The sequence below is a fragment of the Gracilinanus agilis genome, chromosome 2 (genome assembly GCF_016433145.1).
Source record: "Gracilinanus agilis isolate LMUSP501 chromosome 2, AgileGrace, whole genome shotgun sequence".
NCBI lineage: Eukaryota > Metazoa > Chordata > Mammalia > Didelphimorphia > Didelphidae > Gracilinanus > Gracilinanus agilis.
Window position 1 is genome coordinate 309961567 of NC_058131.1, and position 6301 is coordinate 309967867.

The following is a 6301-nucleotide window of genomic DNA, read 5'->3' on the forward strand; positions in this document are numbered from 1 at the left end:
ATATATATATATATATATATATATATATATTAGTAGAACCATCAGCATAATTGGCTATATCAGTAATTAAACTAACAGAAATCATATGATTATCTCAATAGATACAGAAAAAGCCTTTGACAAAACAAGGCACCCATTCCTATTGAAAACACTTGAAAACTTAGGATGGTGATGGCAAACCTATGACACACATGTGAGCACTGACATGTGTAGCCATTTTTTAATTTAAATTTAAATTTTGAATATTTTCCTGTAGTTACATGTTTCATGTACTTTTTCTCTTCCCCCAAACTGCCCCCCTGTAGCCAACACACAATTCCACTGGGTTTTACATGTATCATTGATTAAACCTAATTCCATATTATTGATAGTTAGACTAGAGTTATCATTTAGTGTCTACATCCCCAATAATATCCCCATCAGCCCATGTGTTAAAGCAATTGTTCTTCTTCTGTGTTTCTACTCCCACAGTTCTTCCTCTGAGTGTGGCTAGTTTTCTTTCTCATAAGTCCCTCAGCCTTGCTCTGGATCCTTGTATTGCTGCTAGTAGAAAAGTCCATTATGTTCTATTGTACCACAGTATATCAGTCTCTGTGTATAATGTTCTCCTGGATCTGCTCCTTTCACTCTGCATCAATTCCTAGAGGTCATTCCAGTTCACATGGAATTCCTCCATTTCATTATTCCTTTGAGCACAATAGTATTTCATCACCAGCAGATACCATAATTGGTTCAGCCATTCCCCAATCGAAGGACATTCCCTCATTTTCCGATTTTTTCATGTATAGCCATTTTTTATGAGAAGTATGGGGCTGTATGCCGAAGATGAAACATTTGCTGTAGTGTAGTGTAGACACTCTGTGCACTATGGATGACAATTCTACCTATATTAATTTACATATTTTTGATTTATTAACTACAGTTATATATTACAATTATACATTTTTGTTATTTAAACTATAAATATTGCAAAATTGTGTTTTTTTCTTGAAGTGACACACAACCCAAGTTATGCTTGTATTTTGACATACCAAGCTCAAAAAGTTGCCCATCATTGGCTTATAAATAAAAGGGCTTTTCCTTAAAATAATCAGTAGTGTTTATTTAAAACTATCATCAAGTATCATCTGCAATGGGGTTGTTAGAAGCTTTCCCTTAATAAGATCAGGAATAAAACAAGGATGCCCATTATCACTGCTATTATTTAATATTGTACTTTAGAAATGCTAGCTTTAGCAATTTAGAGAAGAAAAATAAATTGATAGAATTAAAGTAGGCAATGAGGAAACCAAACTATCTTTTATTTATCATCTTTTGCAGATGATAAATGGTATAATTAGAAAATCCTAGAAATCAGCTAAAAAAACTAGTTGAAATAATAACTTAAAGTTGCAGGATACAAAATAAACTAATATAAATCATCAGCATGTGTATATATTTCCAACAAAACTCAGCAGCAAAAACTATAAAGAGAAACTCTTTTTAAAATCATTCTGGAGAATTCTGGAGGTGGAGCCAAGATGGCAGAGTAAAGCAAAAAAGCTCAGAGTCGCCATGAGAATCCCCTCCAACCATTATTAAAATAACACCACAAACCAATACAGGAGTGAAAGAACCAAAAAGAAGACAGAGAAACAACTTTAAAAAAAAATAAAGGCCTAAGAGGTAGGCATAGGACATCTGGGGTACTGGGGTGAGAGAGGAGCACAATCAGCAAGAGGCTATAGCAAGAAGTGAAGAGCAAGCCATACACCCCCATCCCACATCTGTTGTTCCAGGTTCAAACCTAAGACCAAGCCAACATTCATACCCTGACACCCTACCTAGGTAAAAATCACTCTAGACCAGTGATGGGCAAACTACGGCCCTCAGGCCAGATGCAGCCCCCTGAAATGTTCTATCCAGCTGTGCGACATTATTCCTAATCTGATGAGCACAATGAGTAAGATACAATACAATGAAACTTCGAAAGAGTTGCCTTAGAAACAGCCTGACAGATGAGCATTTCCTTTCCTTTGGCCCCCTCTTTAAAAAGTTTGCCCATCACTGCTCTTGACTATAAAATATTTGGGAATCTATTGGCCTAGACAAATGCAGAAACTAATATGAATACAATTACAAAACACTTTTCACACAAATAAAATTAGACCTAAATAATTGGAAAAACATTAATTGCTTATGAGTAGGCCAAACTAATATAAAATGGCAATACTACCTAAATTAATTTACTTAGTCAATGCCATACCTATACCAAAAGACTATTTTATAGAACTAGAAAAAATAATAACAAAATTCATCTGAAAGAATGAAAGGTCAAGAATATCAAGGGAACTAATGAAAAAAACTGTAAAGGATGATGGCTTAGCAGTATCAAACCTTAAACTGTACTCTAAAGCAATAACTATCAAAACAAGTTGCTGAGAAATAGAAGGGTGGATCAATGAAATAATTAGGGATAAATGACCTCAGCAATCTAGTTATTTGATGACCCCAAAGATCCGAGCTTTGGGGTTAAGAACTCACTATTTAACAAAAACTGCTGGGAAAATTGCAAAATAGTATGGGGAAAATTAGATTTAGATCAACATCTCACACCCTATAGCAAGATAAGCTCAAAATGGGTAGATTATTTAAACATAAAAAGTGATATTATTTAATTAGGGAAATAAAGAATAGTTTATCTATCAGATCTATGGAGAAGGGATGAATTTATGACCAAACAAGAAATAGAGTACATTACAAGATGTAAAATTAGACATTTTTATTATATTAAATTAAAAGGGTTTGTACAAGCAAAACCAATACAACCATGGTTGGAGGGGAAGCAACAAACTGGGGGAAAAAATTTATAAAAAATTTCTCTGAGAAAGGTCTCATTTCTCAAATATATAAAGAACAAAGTCAAATTAGTAAGAATCCAAGTCATTCCATAATTGATAAATGGTCAAAGAATACAAATAGGCAGTTTTCAGATAAAAAAATCAAAGCTATCATTAGTAATATGAAAAAATGTTCTAAATTCCTCTTGATTAGAGAAATGCAAATTAAAATAACTCTTTGGTACAACCTCATACCTATCAGACTGGCCAATATAACAGTAAAGGAAAACAATAAATGTTGGAGGGAATGTGACTGAATTGGAACACTAACACACTGCTGGTGGAATTTTTAATTGATCCAACTATTCCGGAAGGCAATTTGGAATTATGCCCAAAGGGCTATAAAAGAATGCATACCTTTTGATCCAGTAATACCACTACTAGGCCATATCCCAAAAAGATTTTTAAAAAATGTTAAAGGACCTGTTTGTACAAAAATATTTATAACTGCGCTTTTTGTGGTGGCAAAAATTGGAAACTAAAGTAATGTTCCTAAATTGGGGAATGACTGAACAAAATGTGATATATGATAGTGATGAAATACTATTATGCTATAAGGAATGATGATGAACAGAATGATTTCAAAAAAAGCTGGAAATACCTATGTAAACTGATGCAGAATGAAATAAGCAGAACCAGGAGAGCATTAAACACATGTGTAAGTTTTCTGGGTCCCCACCTCTCTCGCTCTTTTCCCACCAAAACAGCTGGGAAAGCTGGCTTTACTCAGGTTTTTACATTTGTTCTTTTATTTTTTCTACTTCAAGTGATTATAATAAATCTTATGAAATATAATACTTGGAGTTATTGGATGTTAATTTTAATCTTCCTTTTTTTGGTGAGCCATTATGGAAGATAGAATCCCTGATCTTCTTTTAAGATCTTTGAGTAAAGATAGGGAGTTTTCCTGGTGGTGGGGACCTGTCCACCATGAGAACTGCTGCTCCCTGGCTGCTGCCTCCCATGGCTGATTGCCCAAGTCTCCTGAGTTAAAGGTAAAGTATATATTTCCTTTATATTACTAACAGCTGAGTGGCTGTCACTGGCACCCCACCCCACCTCAAGTCGTGGCTATACCCCTCTCCACCTCCACATGGGTCTCAAGCACAGGGTAGCCACTTGAAGTTCCAGCTTGCAGCTGAGGAATCTTTTAGACCAGCATTTTTTTTTGTTTGTTTGTTTTTTGTCTTTAAGTAAATATCTTTTGTTTTCTCTGTAATCAAAAGCCATAGAGCTTATCTGAGGAGTAATGATGTTACCAAGCATGATTCAAACTCTAAGGAAACAGTTTTTATTCTCAGAGAATTTTAATGAGTTAGAAAAGCTTACAAATTCAGATTGGCTCTGTTTAATTCTGTTCCAGGGAGTCTTTATTTTCAATGGACATTTCCCACTTTATTTACTTCTCCTCAAGAATAAACAACAGAAAACTAGCCTGCTTTACTTACAGACCCATATGGATGATTTTGAAAGAATCTTGAGTGATCTCAAGTTGTAAAAGGAAGATCCCTCCCCATCTACCCCTCAGGTGGCATACCTCCTCTCCCTCCTTATGAAGCTCCTGGCTGCCCTGCCCTCCCCTGTCCCTTCTCCCACCCCCAGTCCTCTCACCCTACCTCCCCATTTCCAGACTAACCCCTCCCTCTCATCTCACCCACTCTTCCCTTTACCCCTCCCCTTGCAACACAGACATCCAGGCAAGAGAAAAAACCACAAATAATTCAGTTAAAGGCCTTTTCCCCTTAAAAAAAAAGTGCCCAAATTAAATAAGGATGAAGAAGTGGTGTCCTTAAGGCACCACACACCTCTTACCCCCCTCCAAGATATTAAGAGATACAAGCAGTAATGGACCTCTGTACCAGCAGCAATACAAAAACCCAGGACAATTCTGAGGGATTTATGGTAAAGAACGCTACCCACATCCAGAGGAAGGACTGCAGGAGAGGAAACATATAAGAAAAATAGCTGCTTGAACGCATGGGCTGGGGTGGACATGATTGAGGAGGTGGACTCGAAACTACCACACCAATGCAACTACCAATAATTTGGAAATAGGTCTTGATCAAGGACACATGATAAAACCAGTGGAAATGTGTGTCGGCCATGGGGGGGGGGGATGCGGGGGGTGAAGGGGAAAATAGGAGCATGAATCATGTAACCATGTTAAAAATGAATATTAATAAATGTTTAAAATTTTAAAAAAAAGAGATACAAGCAAAATATCCTTTCTTTTGAAGATAAGCCTATTGTAATTATTAAGAAGCTTGAAGGGGGCAGCTGGATGGCTCAGTGGATTGAAAACCAGGCCTAGAGACAGGAGGTCCTAGGTTCAAATCTGGCCTCAGACACTTCCTAGCTGGGTGACCCTGGGCAAGTCACTTAACCCCCATTGCCTAGCCCTGTAACAAATAAAATTAATATAGAAGGATATATATAAAATATAATAGGACTTAAAAAAAAGCTTGAAAAGTTTTTGTACTTCTAATCCTGCATATCAGGACATGAAAATTTCCTCCAAGTTTTTTTGACAGAAAGAGAGAAAAATAAAATTGTTTCTTTTGTTAATAAGGCCCAGGGAAAGAAGGTGGTTCACTGGCTGAAGCAAGAAGCTAAATGAGATGCTAATGACAAGGGGGATTATTTACAACTATGCCAGGCTAGAGAGGCATTACTAAAAGCAATGAGAGATTGTTCTGATAGGCTGGGTACATGGACCAAGTTTGAGAGTCTTAAGCAATCAGAGGAAACTCCCTCACAGTTTATGGATAGACTTATTGAGCTAAGAGGTATATACATAGATCTGTATCTCTCCAAAGAGAGAGATGTCAATCAAAAAAGGAGATAGTAAATAACCGTTGCAAAGTGGTCAACGATTATTTGAAGACAAACTGCACAAACTGGCCTAATTTGGACCTTGAGGAATTGAGGAAAGTTGCAGTTTATGAATCTAAAGGCCATTAACAGAAAAAATGATGAGACCAATGAATTAGTAGAAACATTAAGGAAGGGAATAAAAACTTTAACTGAAAGATTTGAAAAAGAAAAAGCAGATCTAGCAGTGGCCATTGCCCCTTTGCAGAAATCCAAAAATTAATTATTAACATGTTACTTCTGTGCAAGAAGAGATCACATAATGATGAACTGTAAGAAGTGGAATCAGGTGATTAGAAATAGCAACTTTAGAAACAATAACAATTATAGAAATAATAATCCAAATGAGGCAAATGATAACTCACACCAAAATACCCAACAACAATATATCCAAAGTGGAGCTTGTCCACACTATAATCAGGGTGAAAATGCCCCTCAGCACGGGGGATTCCCAGAGAAATACCAAAAGATCTTTATGAAGGTGTGAGGAGGTGGAAAGGGCACTGGAATCAGACAGTGAAACTTTTGATTCCCCAGACCCTGATGTTTTA